This window comes from Podarcis pityusensis (assembly GCF_964106645.2).
Source record: "Podarcis pityusensis genome assembly, chromosome: 6".
Taxonomy (NCBI): Eukaryota; Metazoa; Chordata; class Lepidosauria; order Squamata; family Lacertidae; genus Podarcis; species Podarcis pityusensis.
The window spans coordinates 49,709,473-49,727,125 of record NC_138030.1 but is presented as its reverse complement, the minus strand read 5'-3'; the positions used below and the strand labels follow the sequence as shown (position 1 = coordinate 49,727,125).

General features: G+C 40.9%; 1 protein-coding gene across 12 annotated transcripts in view; it reads right to left on the bottom strand.

The window, feature by feature from the left end:
* Positions 1-17,653, bottom strand: part of PTPRF (protein tyrosine phosphatase receptor type F) — a 479,704-nt gene that overhangs the window by 411,529 nt on the left and 50,522 nt on the right. For all 12 annotated transcript variants that reach the window (XM_081009323.1, XM_081009319.1, XM_081009325.1 and 9 more), the window contains exon 2: positions 328-414. The gene's annotated coding sequence lies outside the window, so the exon portion shown is untranslated. The remainder of the gene's footprint in view (positions 1-327; positions 415-17,653) is intronic.

Sequence of the window (17,653 nt, the reverse complement as noted above, 5' to 3'; positions counted from 1 at the left end):
TAATGGTATCGACTTCAAAATGTTAGATTGGACAATCTACATATTTCAATAGTGAATGTTGGTTTGTTTAAACTTGACAGAAGTGGACAATATCAACTCCTTGGAACATTTTACGAATTTTCAATAGGATACAAATTATATTACAAACAAAATGCAAGAACAATCCTTCCCTTCCAAATCCATTTTTACACATTCACAATTTGCCAGATAATTTTTTCATCAACTGCAACTTTTTAAAGTCAACTGAAATGATAGATTTGCAATTAACAAAAAAAAATGCAGTTGTACCCACTCTGTATACACAATATGATGCACACTTATACCCACCTGACTGCAGCAAACCTCCTCACAGCTCCTTTGCAAGCTGAAGTTGTAGGTCCTTTTCACACTGATCAGACCCATTCAGGTGGTACCCTACAGAACACAAAAATGGATAATCATAATCTCAGTAAACACTGAAAAGCTTCCCTAAAATCACAGTATATGCTTTCAAGTCCACAGGATGATACTAAGAATGTCTGCTTCAGTCCCCTATGCATAACTGGTGCGTGTCTGCCAAACAAACTGTAATAAGAGTGTTCTTTATGGCTAAAAGATGCCACATTCTTTCTGAGATGCCTCCAAAACGCTAGGATTATAGGTGGGGAGAGAATTAGAGAAGCACAACTTGGAAACTAGCCTAACTAATTTGTGCCAACAGGGCTCATTTGAGCAAACACTACTGGAATTGAAAGCAGCTTCGGGGCAATGATTTGTTTTTCCTGGAGTCCATGGGTTTGCCTAGGACACAGAATGATGACTTAAGTGCTACAATAGATACAACCTCAAACTTCCCAAACCTGAAAGACCTGCAGTTCTGTTTTATTATTTATTCATACTTATATCCCATTCTTCCTCTCAATGGCAGTGCGGGGCAGGTAACAATACGGCACAACAATAAGAGACAACAACATTAACAAAACAGCAGTGTCAGCAAGGAGCTTGATTACATTCCTTGGTAACAAAAAGGTCTTCACCTTGTGCAAAAATGAGGACAACGTGGAGGAAACCTGCTGCCCATCAGAAGATTTGAACTACAATTCAAATCAGCAGCAGCCAACACCAATAGTAGTCCAAAACATCTGGAGGGAACGAGGTTCACAGAATCATAGATTTGGAAGGGACCCCAAGTTGGCAAAAGCTGTTTTATTATAAATTATGGTTCAGTGTGAAGAAGTGATGTGCTGGTACACACTGCTCAGAAGTTCCTGAACCACTTCTCCCCCTTGCTACTGCCACACCACAAAGGGAACAAACCAGAGGCTGGCTTCATGTTATGTGCAAAGCAGGGCTCATTATTTGTTTCCCTCAAACAAACTAAGAGAGGTAGGAGCAACTCAGGACTTTTCTGGCAATGTGTACCAGCATGTTGCTCCTTCACAATAAAGTAAAATATAGTTCAGTGTTGCACGGAAATCAATATATTGTACCTCACAGGTAATGCAACCTTGTCTTCTACCTATATTCAAAATAGACAGGATTTGCAGAACAGTAACACACCCATTTTTAACGGGACGCGGGTGGCGCTGTGGGTAAAACCTCAGCGCCTAGGATTTGCCGATCGCATGGTCAGCGGTTCGAATCCCCATGGCAGGGTGAGCTCCCATCGTTCGGTCCCAGCTCCTGCCCACCTAGCAGTTCGAAAGCACCCCTAAGTGCAAGTAGATAAATAGGTACCGCTTTATAGCGGGAAGGTAAACGGCGTTTCCGTGTGCTGCGCTGGTGCTGGCTCGCCAGAGCAGCTTCGTCACGCTGGCCACGTGACCCGGAAGTGTCTCCAGACAGCGCTGGACCCCGGCCTCTTAAGTGAGATGGGCGCACAACCCTAGAGTCGGACACGACTGGCCCGTACGGGCAAGGGTACCTTTAACACACCCATTTAATTTATTACACAGATTTAATCAGGAATACGATGGTGCGTACTAACGTCTCAGTCCTGAAAACACAACCTCAAAACCAAGTATTTCCTGACATTATCCATTTGTTCAATTTACAGCCCCAAATTATAGAAAGCTTTCTTGCTAAGCCTTTGCACGGTTTAAACAGTACCTTCACGAGTGGCACATTAATTCTTTCAAGGTCAATTATTACCTGGATTTGTGACCCTGAATCTGTAACAACAGGAGCTCAGATCAAACTCTCAATTTCTTACATTTATTGTCAATGGGGAAAATCAGACTCAAAATTAACATCAAGACTTCCTAGCAGCATTTTCAGTAGCTTTTGTTCTCATTCATTTCTGCTAGATATACTGCAAGTCCAAAGGTCTTGTATTTTCAGGGGCCCCACTAATTAAAGCACAAACATTTGATGGCATGAAGGTAAAAGTTAAGAAAGGTCAACATTTCTTTCCTTCTGCAACAGGATGGTAGCTGCAGCCTCCCACTAAAATCTGGGAATGATCATGCACTTTTAACTGACATTTGAGAATCACCTGGTGGCTAATGGTAAAATGCTACTTTATGAGCTGAAGACAATGTTATCTATTGGAGGGCAATGTTTCCCTTAGGCAGAAACACTGACATGCCAAGGCATACTTTAAGCCTCTCCAGGTTTCCCAAAACAAGAACATTCCGAAAGCTGTTAAAATGCAGAGAAGCCAATTTTTACAAACAATAATCATACAACAGTCAAATTAAGCAGAAATTCAGGACACGATTGTAAAGCATGAAAAGTGCTCCTCACCTTCTCAACTCAGTGGGTGATCTCATTTACTGAGAAAGATTCCAACATTTGATAGTTTAAAAGCAAGAATAAGCAAAAGCACTTGTAAAATTCCTACACCTTTGTTTCCTCACAAAGAAATGGGAATGTCAGCCTAGGCAGCATAACATTTAGTCTGGCATACAGACTTTAAAATAACTTTATTAAGATCTGGGGCGGGTGGGGAGGACATATTTTGAATTTTTGTATCTTTTTTTAAAAAAGGAGTATGTACGCATCTCAAGCAACAGATTTGTATTGTATAAGCTTCCTGAATGTCTACAGAGAACCCAAAATATTAAATATACCCTTTGCTAACGAACCTATAATTTTATCTAAGTAGTGCAAATTTCAACATCGGTTTAACAGAACATTATCTACCTGTTAAATAAAAAGAAGAGAAAAGTCTTACTACTCAACTCAGTAGGCCCACACTGATTGGTTCTTTTTTGCCCATTATGCCCAACAAAAATGAACAGATCAAATAATATGCATGGAGTCATATCCCTGAAGACTTAGATTAGCACTTGGTCATAAACTAGGAAAGGGGATCTTTTAATAAATAGCTAAATGAGATGACATAGGGTGTGTCATCACCCCTCTGCTGACCATAGGAAATGGAGGAGAGCAGTGTTTCAAAGAACGTGAGGTTTCAGTTACAAGAGCTGGAGAATGCAGTTTTTATATAATTCAGATTTCAAAAGGTCAGAATATTTTGTATGACATTCCATTCAAACTTTTTGATCTATAGTTTCAGGCCAATGAAGTTTCAGAATTCCAGTAAATATTACCAGCATAAGCCTTTACACACAGATCCCGCTATCCGAAAATTCACTTATCCGCACGTAAACAATTATCTCCAAACCCCCTATATACTCTGCAGATTGACGTATCTAAAAATCCAACTTCCTTACTTCCTTGTTTGTTTATGCTTTGCTGGTCAGCAGCAGCCATTTTCAGGCAGAAATGAAGGAGAGGGATGTGGGAGCAAGATCGGATGAATCGGGGTGCAGGAGAGATCGAACAAATCAGGTTTTTTTCATGTGTCTCTCTTTTGCTGAATAAACCATTGAAAAAAACAGTGAAAGCAGTATGACAAATGCCACATGAGAAATATTTCCATAGGAAATAATGGAAATTGTGGACTTGTTATGCAATGCTTGCCTAACAAACAGTTTCCAGAGAACATATTGTGTTTGGTAAGCAGGACCTGATTGAACTGTGGAAATTCACACCTGAGATGGTAAGAAGATGCAGACGATCCTGTGGTCTATTTCCAATTCCTTAAGCCTGGGTGAGGGATTAGACATGTGAAGTCCGCATCAGCTATAATCTTAGGGCCTAAAAAATGAGGCCATAATTAATCATCTAATACCTTCTTTGTCAAATTATACATTGTGGATTTGATAAAAATTAGTTTAAAGATCTTTTCACCAAACTTCAATAAACACAAAGTTTCTGGGGTCCAACTCCAAGATTGTAAGCAATTAGCCTTCATTATTTTACTCTTACATTGTATGACTAGTGTTTTTCAAGTAAGAGAGCTTTGTGGAATACAAAGCCAAGGAGCATAACATTAGTACAAGTCATTTACACATGCATGTATGCAATTAAAATAAAATATTATACTGCCTTAAACCAGAGGTTTTCAACCATTTTTAGTCCACGGCTCCCTTGACCAACTACATTCTTTCTGCGGCATCCCTGTGGGGTTCAGGAGCCCAGTTATGTCACCCCTTGCCTGCGGTGCTGGCAGCCTCTCACCCTTTTTTGAACACCTTCCCTTGTGGAGTGTTCCCTCAATCTCCTCTCTCTCCTCTCCCCTCTCCTTGGGAGTCCTCCGGGCAGCCACTGCTGCTGCCCCTAGTTTCTGAGCTGCCCCCCTGCCCCCAAAGAAAGATGCCTCCTCACACTCCTCCCAGGGGCCTGGGACTTGTCTGTCTATTCCCGACAGTAAGAGCTAGTGGACTGACTGGCTGGGATTCCTCGCCTGCCTGCTTGCTTACTCCTTGCCCCCTGGCCAGCCCCAGAGGCGCCATTTGCCTGTGAAGCTTGTAGCCAGGGCTGGTGCAACCAACAGCCACACAAGCCTTTGGGAAGTAAAGATGCAAGAGGGCATCAGAGAAGGGAGGGAAGGAAAGGAGGACAGAGGCCACTGTTGTCCGCAGCACCCCTGACCATCATTCAAAACACCCCAGGGTGCCATGGCACACTGGTTGAAAACCACTGTCCTAAACCTAAAAGGCAAAATTGCAAATGCAACAGAGATGCTGTCCTTGAAATAAGTCATTTTCTCCACACCAGCCGTTTTACCCAAAGGTATGAACAACTTGAGAGAGGTGCTGTGGTCTAAACCACTGAGCCTACGACTTGCCGATAGGAAGGTTGAGGGCTCAAATCCCTGCGACAGGGTGAGCTCCTGTTGCTCAGTCCCAGCTCCTGCCAACCTAGCAGTTCGAAAGCACGTCAAAGTGCAAGTAGATAAATAGGTGGGAAGGTAAATGGCGTTTCCGTGCGCTGCTCTGCTTTCGCCAGAAGCAGCTAAGTCATGCTGGCCACATGACCTGGAAAAACTGTCTGTGGACAAACGCCAGCTCCCTCGGCCAGTAAAGCAACATGAGCGCCACAACCCCAGAGTCGTTCGCAACTGGACTTAACTGTCAGGGGTCCTTTACCTTTTTATGAACAACTTGAGATAATTCTGCATGTTTTACTTTACTAAGTAGTTCTGGTTATAACCACTATTACACCCTATGTTAAGACAACTTTCTATTTGAAAAACAGTGCAGATTGTGAGCTCTAAAGAGAATGTATTTGTTCCCTACTGTTCAAGACATCTATTCCTAATTGACAGCTCCAGCAAAAAGTAACATAGCATGAAAATCCCTAGGAAAAACAATAAGATGCAAAGAAGCTAACCAGCAGCTTGAAATCAATAACAACTTCATAATTTGACAAAGGAGATTAAATGATGCTGTGCAAATTACTATCAGCATTCCTCTAGCAAATTCAATGAGGTGATAAAGGCAGGATATTATGCTGACAGATGCCAAATGCTTTACATTAAAATACTGGCACACGGAATGTGGTCTTCAATTCTTGTTATAATAAGCATATTCTACTAGAAGACTAAAAATTTGGCCCTCAAGTGCTTTTTTACTTTAAAAAGAGGAGACAAGAAAAGATAAACTAGTCGTAGTAGCAAAGGAAACCTAAGATCATACATTAAGTAGCAAACGAAACATTAAACATGTGTCAGCTTTGTCCCTTTAATTTTATCCTTTTGGGATTGTTTTTTAGAACCAACACACTTCTCTTTAACTTATTTTATTCAAACCTCTAAGAACTACAAACAGGAAACTTGTGAAGATTAATTAATGAGGCAAGTTGAATTGGAAAAGGGACATGAAACAAGTTGCTGATGCAAACCTAACTGGATAACAGAAATCCAGAAGAATAAAAAAGCAAACAGAACCCAATAAAAATAACAATCACTAAAAATATATATGTACAATGAATAATCAATAAAGATTAAAGTATTTTCAAGGTTTCTATTTAGAATTTTCAAAGCGCAACACAGATTATTTATTTATTAACTGATCAATAACCATACATTCTAAATATGGGTAAGTGTTCAGAATTAAAGGATTTTTAAATACAGGTGTTTTTACTTTTTATTGCAGGGTTCCATTGATGGAAAAATGAGTTTCTTTCATTTATTGTGCATGGATTATTTCAAAATAAAAAAAATCCTTCCAGTAGCACCTTAAAGACCAACTAAGTTAGTTCTTGGTATGAGCTTTCGTGTGCAAGCACACTTCTTCAGATACACTGAAACAGAAGTTGCCAGATCCTTCTATATAGTGAGAAGGTGGGGAGGGGTATTACTCAGAAGGGTGGTGGGAATGGGAGATTGGCAGATAGCTGGGATGAGCCTGCTGACGACTCTTAACGACTGTAATGGGTCTTACAGGAAAAGGCAAGGGGTGAGAAGGTGAGAAATGGCTTAGTCATGTATAATGGGATAAGAATCCAATGTCTTTGTTCAAACCAGGTTTCTCCATGGTTTTAAGTTTGGTAATGAGTTGCAATTCACCAGAAATTTAATGATTTTCACCCCACAATCAACCTTACAATGAATCAATCTATGCAAGAAATACATTTTTTGGACACTACTATAAAAATACAGGATGGGCGCATGGACACCACCTTATACCGTAAACCAACTGACCGACAAACATATCTACATGCCTCTAGCTACCATCCCAAACATACCAAACAGTCCATTGTATATAGCCAGGCACTACGTTACAGCCGCATCTGTTCCAATTCTACAGACAGAGACTCTCACCTAAGAGATCTACAGCAAACCTTTTCAGAACTAAAATACCCAGCAGATGAAGTTAGACAACAGATCAACAGAGCCAGACTTATACCCAGAGAGAACTTGCTGCAAGACAGACCCAAAAAAGAAAATAACAGAACACCTCTAGTCATCACATACAGCTCCCAAGTTAAAACAGTACAACGCATCATCAGAGATCTACAACCTCTCCTGGACAATGACAGTTCTCTTTCTCAAGCTCTGGGAGGAAGACCTTTCATTGCCTACAGACAGCCACCCAATCTTAAACAACTCCTAACCCACAATAATACTACAACCAGACTTAACACGGACACTGGCACCAGAGCCTGCAATAAACCCAGATGCCAACTTTGCTGCCACATACACCCGGACAACACCATTACTGGCCCCAACAACATCACACATACCATCTCGGGACTATTCAATTGCTCATCATCTAACATTGTGTATGGCATCAAATGCCAACAGTGTCCTTCAGCTCTCTATATTGGACAAACAGGCCAAACCTTACGCCAAAGAATAAATGGACATAAATCTGACATCAAGAATCACAAAACAGAGAAACCAGTAGGAGAACACTTTAATCTCCCAGGACATTCTATACAAGATCTCAAAGTAGCTGTTTTACTACAAAGGAATTTCAGAAATAGACTGGAAAGAGAAGCTGCTGAATTGCAACTCATTACCAAACTTAAAACCATGGAGAAACCTGGTTTGAACAAAGACATTGGATTCTTATCCCATTATACATGACTAAGCCATTTCTCACCTTCTCACCCCTTGCCTTTTCCTGTCAGACCCATTACAGTCGTTAAGAGTCGTCAGCAGGCTCATCCTAGCTATCTGCCAATCTCCCATTCCCACCACCCTTCTGAGTAATACCCCTCCCCACCTTCTCACTATATAGAAGGATCTGGCAACTTCTGTTTCAGTGTATCTGAAGAAGTGTGCTTGCACACGAAAGCTCATACCAAGAACTAACTTAGTTGGTCTTTAAGGTGCTACTGGAAGGATTTTTTTTATTTTGACTATGGCAGACCAACACGGCTACCTATCTGTAAATGGATTATTTCAGTAAGAGTAGAAAAGTTTTCTGTCACCAGTGGAACTTCCGAGATTTGTGTGGGCATCTCATGGGCAAGGTATTGTTAATTATTAGCAAATTTGTCATAAATTTTAAATTACTAACAAATTTGTCATTAATTTTTGTAAACTGTTTTCTTATAGCCATTTTCAGTAACAATTAGTGGTGTGACAGCTCCAATGACAGAGTAAGAACAGGAAAGATTAACTAAAAAGAAACTCAGTTGATTTTGCCATTAATTTTAAAGTGTATACACTGAGTATATTGCCCATATTTACTTACTGATAATAGATCATATGGAGTTTTACTCCCCTATTGATGGGTCTCCCATGAGTACAGACCAACAGATTATCTGTCATCAAGATCTGTAAGAACTGTTGACAAAAATCATATTTGATGTAAAGACCTCAGACTTTTCTTTTACATTTGCTACATTACAGATGAGCTGAGAGTTAAGAAGAGCATGTATAAGAAATGGAAGAAAGGGGAAATCACAAAGGAGGAGTATACACAAGCAGCCAACAGTTGCAGGGGGGAAGTCAGGCTGGCTAAAGGTCAGAATAAGCTCAGGCTCGCAAGACAGCTTATAAATAATAAAAAGGGTTTCTTTGGCTATGTCTGCAGTAAGAGGAAGAACAAGCACGTGTTGGGTTTTCTGCGTGAATGAGACAGGGAAATGCTAATGCGTGACAGGGAGAAGGCAGAACTACTCAGCACCTACTTTGCCTCTGTCTTCATCCAAAAGGAAAACAATGCCCAACCTGGTGATAACAGTATAAATGATGTAAGGAGGGAGCTGCAGCCCAAGATGGGAAAAGAGGTAGTAAGCAAACACCTTGCTACTTTAAATGAATTCAAGTCTCCAGGGCCTGATGAGCTGCATCCAAGGGTACTAAAGGAGCTTGTGGATGTAATTTCAAAGACTTTGTCTATTATCTTTGAGAAACCCTGGAGAACAGGTGAGGTCCCTACAGACTGTAGGTGGGCAAATGTTGTCCCTATCTTCAAAAAGTGGAAAAAGGAAGACCCAAGTAACTACCAGCTGGTGAGATTGACATCAATACCAGGGAAGGTCCTAGAACAGATAATTCAGCAGTCGGTCTGTGAGCATTTAGAAAAGGAAGTTGTGATTACTAAGACCCAGCATGGGTTTCTCAAAAATAAGTCATGCCAGACCAATCTGATTTTTTTGATGGCATTACTAACTTGGTGGATCAGGGAAATGCTGTGGACATAATGTATCTTGATTTCAGTAAGGCTTTTGACAAAGTCCCCCACAATATTCCCACGAGAAAGCTGGTAAAATGTGGGTTGAATGAGGTAGATTTGTACCTGATTGACTGACCGAACCCAAAGAGTACTCATTAATGGTTCCTCATCATCCTGGGGAAAAAATGTAGTTGTTAAATTTGCAAGCCAATGCTTTGAATTTGATTTTTCTACAGAGATCTACAAATTTTTGCTGCATCTTTTTGAGGTTGTTGATGATCCCATGCCCCACCACGTAGCTCCAAGCCAGTGTGAAAAGCAGGGATTGTTAGCAGAATTGTGTGCTGCTATTTGTACTAGAAGTCAGTGAGGAAAAAGCTTAACTCATTTTGTGTCTCTTTACCTCAATAAGAAAGGCCTGTCTAGTCCAGCATACTGTTCCCACAGTAGACAACCAGGTGCCTATGTAAGCCTGAAAGCAGGACCTAGTGCAACAGTACTCTCTCCATTTGAGAATCTTTTACTGCCTACAACACTTGAGGTAAAACATAGCCATATCCTCCATGAATTTTCCTGACCTCCTTTTAAAGTCACCCACATTGGTAGCCACCACTACATCCCATGGGAGCGAATGCCATAGTTTTAACTATGAATTTTTCTTTTCTATTAGGCGAATGTGTCACTAAAAACCAAAATAATAAAAACTGAAACTCATAAATACCTCCAGATTTGCTCTCATGTATGCAAACAAACAGCAACACTGCTGGGAGAGAAATCGTAAGAATTAGGCCACAGTAATGCCAAGAGGGCATTTTCTGATGCATGCTACCAAACTGTGCCATGTAAAGCTTCAGAGAGGCACTATACAAAAACTATGTAATAGTCTTTGTGATGCCAATACTATTTGCTATATTACATGCTGTAATGTCTGTCTATGAAGTTGTAAGTAAAGATTTATTGAGCAGATTCCATATTGGGTATGTATTAGTCAAGATTAAAAATTCCAGACCTGTTATAGCAAAAACAGCAATGAGACTTTTGGCATCTCAAAGGCAACAAGAATAATTTTTGCATATGCTTTCATCCTGAACTATAATTTATTAGTAAACTTGATTCTATTCAGTTAGGACTTAAGACCAAAGTTCTGACTATAGCTGGAAAATAAACTTAGCATACCTTTTTATATTTTAGCTTAAAATGTCACAGTGAGTCTAACATATTCCATAGCCTTACAATTTCTTATCCGTATCACATGTGTGCCTTATATGTGTATGCATAACTGAAATCCAAATGGGCTCTATTCCATGAAAGCCAATGCCACCATAAATCTGTTCATCTCTACCAACAAACATTCTGTTTTGCTTTTTCTGAATGTTACCGTCTTACTGAATGGCAAGGATAAGCAAACTGTTTTTAAAATGGAATGCTATGCAATAGTTCTAGCCAAAAAATCAGCCTAATTTGTGCAAAGCACAATTTTTATTTGTTTGTTTATTTGTTTTATGGGAAACAACCCTGAATGGATGCTGAATAATGACTGGGAGAGTTCTGTCCTAAAATGCGTAATGTTGTATTTGGTTTTGAGTTGCTCTGTTGGTTCATAATCTAAAGTACAACTGATAATGGACCAAGGTTTGATCAATAATCATCTGTCCATCACCTTTCTTGTTCAAATAGAAATGCAAGATTCCAGATGCTCAGTAAAATTTACTTCTATCAAACTGCTTGTTTTACTTCCATGCTTTGTTTTCGCTCCCTGCATTTATTCTTGCATTGAAAACATGTTTGGTGTTTGTTTTAAAATTCAACAGTCATGTCCTTTAAGATGTCTGACTTGAGCACAGTGACACATGCCTTGGTAAGGTAAGGTAAGGTAAAGGTAAAGGGCCCCTATGGGTAAAGATGACTATGAGGTGCGGCACTAAACTCACTTTTCAGGCCGAGGGAACCAGTGTTTGTCTACAGACAGCTTTCCAGGTCATGTGGCCAGCATGACTAAACCACTACTGATGCATGGAGGACCATGACGGAAGTCAGAGCACATGAAAATGTCGTTTACCTTCCTGCTGCAGTGATACCTATTTATCTACTTGCATTGGTATGCTTTCGAACTGCTAGGTTGGCAGAAGCTGGGACAAAGCAATGGGAGCTTACCCTGTCGTGCAGATTTGAACTGACAACCTTCTGATCGGCAAGCCCAAGAGGCTTGGTGGTTTAGATCACAGTGCAACCCACCTCCCTCTACATCACGCTTCCTCAACCTCAGCCCTCCGGATGTTTTTGGCCTACAACTCCCATGATCCTAGCTAGCAGGACCAGTGGTCAGGGATGATGGGAATTGTAGTCTCAAAATATCTGGAGGGCTGAGGTTGAGGAAGCCTGCTCTACATGCCTGTGTGCAAACTAGGTCATTGTGGGAAAGTTTTTTAGTTTTCTAAAAGTTGACATTTTGCTTTCAAAACTATATACTTGACTGACCTCTTACCCAAAAAGTTCATTTCACATATTTACAAAATATTAAGTAGGTAATAATGCTATCGTGTTTTACTAAAATGCCACTGAAGTCTTCTTAATACTACTGATCCGGCAGCAATTAAGGAACTCTGCAATATCTGGACTACTCCTAGTCCCTAGGATTTCTCCAAAGCCTGTTAGATTCTTCCCATTAAATTTCTTCCACCACTTGCCCTTTACAGAAATGAGCTCATTTATTTTTATTTTTTACTACTGTACTGACCCACCCAGAAGCAAGGGCAGAATGGCAATCCAAACATCTGTTCATACAGGATGCTGCATAAACAGCAGCAATACTGTTTATAAATAGCATAATCTCTATTTTTTAAAGTTTCATTTCGAGTCACCTTATCTCTAAAAAGAGAGAGCAGAAATAGAAAGGGTCCAGAGACAGGTGACAAAAGCGATTAGAAGCCTGGAGAGGCTTACACATGGGGAAAGATTTAAAAGATTAGGGCTCTTCATCTTATGGAAGGAGGTGAAAGGGAGGAGGCTTACCAGAGATATCAAAGCAATGAAGGACAGGGGGATGATTACACAGGGCAGGCACTTTCCCTTCTCACACATAAACACACAGCCCTGAGAGAGAAACAAAGCAATCTTTGCTCTCCTTTGTCACTCTGAAAGTAATAATATATGGTATGGAGAATAGTAGAGAATAGCACCCTCAGCCTTGGCTGCTAAAGCCTAATCACTAACAGAAGCTTGAGTTTGATACTATGGGCTTTCTGAATGCCCTGTGAGAACCTGGAAGCCAGAATTCACTGGTTGAACCCAGTTGGTCAATTCAGTTTCATCAATAGAAAAAGGAACCAACACTAAAATAACTTATTGGTCTGGTTTACACCAACTACTAAGCCAAACTATGGCTTAGAATGAAAAAGCAAGCATGGTGGTGCACATTTAAAAAGTCACAGCTACCTTACTCCTCTCCCCTGGTCCTGCTGAGATGCTACTGGGAGCTAAGCCAGTACTAAGTGTGAACCCAATGCTGTGGTTTGTTTGTCTTGCTGCATTCCCTGTTGGCCATCCATCCAAGGGGTCACGTGTGGGTCATGTCCAAAGCTAAATTCGGTTGTGGGTATAGTCACCTCACAGTCACTCTCTTACATACATTCAAACCACAAAAACATACATGAGTATCCCACACATGGGTGCATGTGGACATGCACATGGTTCCTTAATTTCTCTAAATTATATAGCCAGTAATATAACATTTTGCTGCATAAACAAGCCACTTAAGAAGCCTAAGGATCTGGGTGACCAGGGTTCAAATCCCCAGTCAGCCATGAAGCTCCCTGGATGATCTTGGGCCTATCACTGTCTCTCAACCTAACCAACCTCACAGGATAATATGGAGTGAGGGAAGCAATGTATGCCACCTTTAACTCCTTGGAGGAAAGATGGGATATATATCTAATAAATAAATAATCAGCTATCTTGAGAGAAGTAGGGGGTGATGAGAGAGTTGGTAACTTTTTAGGGGTGGGGGCAGGATTTATTGTTGCACATTTTTTAATGATGAGGCTGCTCCGGCATTGCTCCTCCAACTTCCCTCCTCTCACACAATGGAACTGTGACTGAAGTGAAAATTTCAAGCACTGCCAGTCACCAAACACAGAACAAGGGAAGAGCAGCTGGCAGGAGTGCCTTGAAAAGAAGCCAGCATGGGCTGCAAGGGGAGCAGGGCACCACCGTGGCTGTCCCCAAACCACTTACCCTGCCAGCCCTTATTTGAAATTCTTAACACTGCTTACATGTGCTTTGGGCTTCTTAATCAATTTTGCTGCTGCCACTGCAACACAGGCAAAATGACAGGATGTTCAGGGACGTGGGCGGGGGGAAGAGAAGCTGAAGTATATAAAAGCCTTCTGGCTCAAACCAAAGGCCCCTCCAGTCCAGCAACCAACCAGATGCCCAGTCCTCTTCAAACATTATTTAAGGTCTAACCTAGCAATGAAACTCACTAAGTGACTATCTCTCAGCCTAACCTATATCACAGGTAGTTGTGAGGATAAGATTGGGGGTGGGTTAAAGAACCAGGTACTGTACACTGCCTTGAACTCATTCATCTGCCTTGAGATGAAAGGCAGGATATGAAATGTGATTAAATAGTCCCAAGCTATTTGCAAACAATGGGACAGTGGAACTATCTCATAGCTTTTTAATAATATTATGGCAAGTTGATTCTGCATCATCTCAGCCACGTAGTCCTTAGTCTCCTGTTTGAAAAGAACTAACACTGACCATCTGGGATTGTTGAGAAAACTGAAGAGAAACATTAAAACAGCATCCTGATATACTAAGCAGTACATTTATGGTACCTTGCACATTCCACTTCACATCTAACAGATCACTTTTAATGCCGTAAGTCTGCCAATTTTCAGAATTGGCTTATAAATCGCCCACTCTTCCTGTATAAACAGCTGCTAAGTTTTTATTGCCAGCTTCACTGGAAATTATAAGAATTCCTTGCTAAGAAGATTGAAGGCCACTGATAATTGTCTCTTGATCCCAAGAACAACCTTATAAACAAGTAGATTAAATTTGACTTCTGTTAGTCACATTTATTTTCACACTTTTGTAGTAAACTTAAAGGATATAGCAATCTTAACAACCAGTTGAAAAAACAAAAAGCAGAATGAATCATTTGGACTATTTAAAGAGAGCTTTTAGTATGTTGCTGTCATGTCCAAGGCAGATCTATTTTTGATGTAAGGGATCAGTTTTAGCAGGAGTGTGCATGCATTCAGTGAAAAAAAGTTCTTTGAGGGTTATCATCTGGAAGCACTTGTGGCACGTTTGTTACATTCCCCACTCCTTAGTATCATTTTGCCTTCTTGTAGAAGACAGACCTTCACAAATGAACTGAAGAGCTCACATTTTTGTAAACATGCAACATGAAAATAAAGCTGGACAGATGGACAGCACACACCCTGAAGCCTACACTACTCTTGTTTTCCTCATCACTGAATAGGCAACACATGTTCAACACAGCACTTCAGCAGCCACTACTGTTCTCGGGGATAAACAGGAAGCATACTGTTAGGCACAAGATGCTCTGGGCAAGAAGCTAACCCAAACTTCCATATCCTCTTCATGAGAGTTATCAACCAGGCTGAACACTAACCTAACCTAACCTAACTGGCTTTAACCTCAACTTTATGTTTTAAAATTATACTTCCACAAAAAACTCATTTTTTGTAGACTGGTAACAAGCTATATAAATCAAGGTGGGATTTCTTGAGCAGCGGTGGTCAGATTTCAAGATTTCTACTAGAACCCCAAAATCCACAAACCAAGGCCATATGCAGAATAGTGGCTCAGATGGACATAGACTGCAATTTAAGGAACGGGGTGCCTCTGAGCCCACAATTAGCCCAGGAATTTGTGATCAGTATCAGAACCAAGCTCACAAGCTGATTCTGACTAAGACAATAATTCTTTTTCATCAATATAATTTGGGATGGAGGAAGATCAGCTTTTTAGTTGTTGGTTAGTAAAGAACTTAAGAGTCAGAAAAACTTGCCGATCTACTGCAAATCTTCCAGAGATCTATCAAAATGGAAACACTGAGATAGCTGTTAGTCTTCTGTAGCATGACAAATAAAGACTGCTGTTTGCTTTCTCCCCACCCCTTACCTTCACAAAAAAAGAACTGTAAAACTATAGACACTACAACTCCCATCAGCCCCAACAAGCTGCTGCAGTCCCAAAACATATGGAGAGCTCTGAGTTGGACTCAATAGTCCCTATATTTTGCCACTTGCAGCCCTAGTCTCAGCGTCTGTAATTCAATGCAGATGGTTAATGGATCTGAAATTTACCATGCTACCAACAGAAGGCAACCAATCAATAAGTTGTTCTTCCACTTGATTGTGAAACACAATAGTCATCACCAGCACTGAGAAGTCACCACAAAGGAGAATTTCAGTTATGCCAATAATGCTGCCTTCTACAGCCATATATCAAGGGTTTTAACACACGTATTCCACAGCTGAAACAAATGAAGTGCTATTTTTATGCCCCTTCTGTGTCACAAGAGAAACCCTTGTACTAATGCAAGTGATGTTAAGAAAAACACCAGCTCACAGCTTTTAAACTAAAAGCCACCCCAAAAATGTATTATTAATCCCTGTGTTCATATTGCAATTCATTTTATCCCTGAGGATTCCAAACTGCTTTACACAAATGTTACAATCATGCCTTTGGGATTCCCTGTTACTCCTCCCTGAGAGAACAGCAAGAAAGCATCGGCTTTCTTTTCTTTTTCACTGCCAGAGCAGAGGAGCTGGTGATAATCCCCTCCAAATGCAGTATTTAACACCTATCAGGTAGGTGACAAGTGCTGCAGTGTAAGGAGGATTAGCACAGTGCAGCCCTTTACAGTGGAGTGAAATTCTCTGTAAGCAGCAGAGTGAAGTTGCTATGGTCTGACCAGCACTAATCAATATTCCCCCCCCCATCTTTCTCATACACACACACACACACACACACACACACACATATGTATGGTCTTGAAAAATCTGTGCATCACACTAAGAAAATGGAAGGTTAAGGTGATAAAAGCTAGTTAGCACGCGCGCGCGCGCTCTCTCTCTCACACACACACAGATAAATTGATGGATAGAGACAGGTATCAAGTGGAAGAAGTGTTGCATAATAATGATTAACAATCTCAGTTTAATCAGAGGTATTCTTCAAACGTTCACTCACATTTGTTAACAGTGACTGAAGCCCATTTAACACCAGAAATTCCTGGTCCCGCAGCAAGCGCAGCCCAGTCCCAATTCAGCAGCAGGGAACTTGAAATGCTATGCTATGTGATGGCTGCTGGGCTTTCACATTATCCTGAAGGCAAGATAATAAGAAGTATTGGCAATCCCTATGGCCACAGAGGACTGATCCTTTTGAAGAAAGACAATCAGCATAAAGATGGTGTTACCAATACCAAGGAACAATGTAGAACCAATTAGCCCAAAGAAACCTGGGCAGAGATTAAGCATCACTAGGAAGCCACTGGCTATATTATAATGCCCTAATTCAACCCCCTTGAAGTGTTTGGCTCCTTAAGTGATCTGAGTTATCTGGGACACCCAAACTAATCCAGTAATTCAGATGTATTAAAGGCTGCATCCCAAAAGGCAAAAGCTATGGGTAGGAAATATTGACATGCTGTTTACACCTCAGGCAGCCCCAGGTCCTCTCTCAACCTCTCACCATTCCATCCTTTAAACATCTGATATCAACAGATGGGACCTCCCTGCACCAGCAGACATGAAAAGTCAGAGAAGGATGGGATGCCAATGGGATAGCTGACCAAGTGGAAGTGAAGCTGCAATCAGGGAAGAGGAGGAAGGTGGTAGCAGGCATTGCCAGGTCATCAGCAACTGCCTGATAATGGAACTGGGCTTTAGTACTAGAATGTTTGGGTCTTTTCTCTCTTAGGCGCCAATAAACTGCAACCTGTTCTCACCCAGCAATGCATGTTTCTCCCACTGCTTCTGCCCAGTTCTCCTGTTGTGGGTATAAACACCATTAACTGTATACTGTTGTCTCATGTGCTAGATGTGGACACAGTTCAAAAGGCAGAAAGATTGAATCAGGCACACACACACACACACACACACACACACACAGAGAGAGAGAAAGAGAGAGAGAGAGAGAGATCATTCTTAACAACCACCAGGTTTTAAAACTCCTGTTTCAAAAATATTAATAAAATAAATTAAAACGTA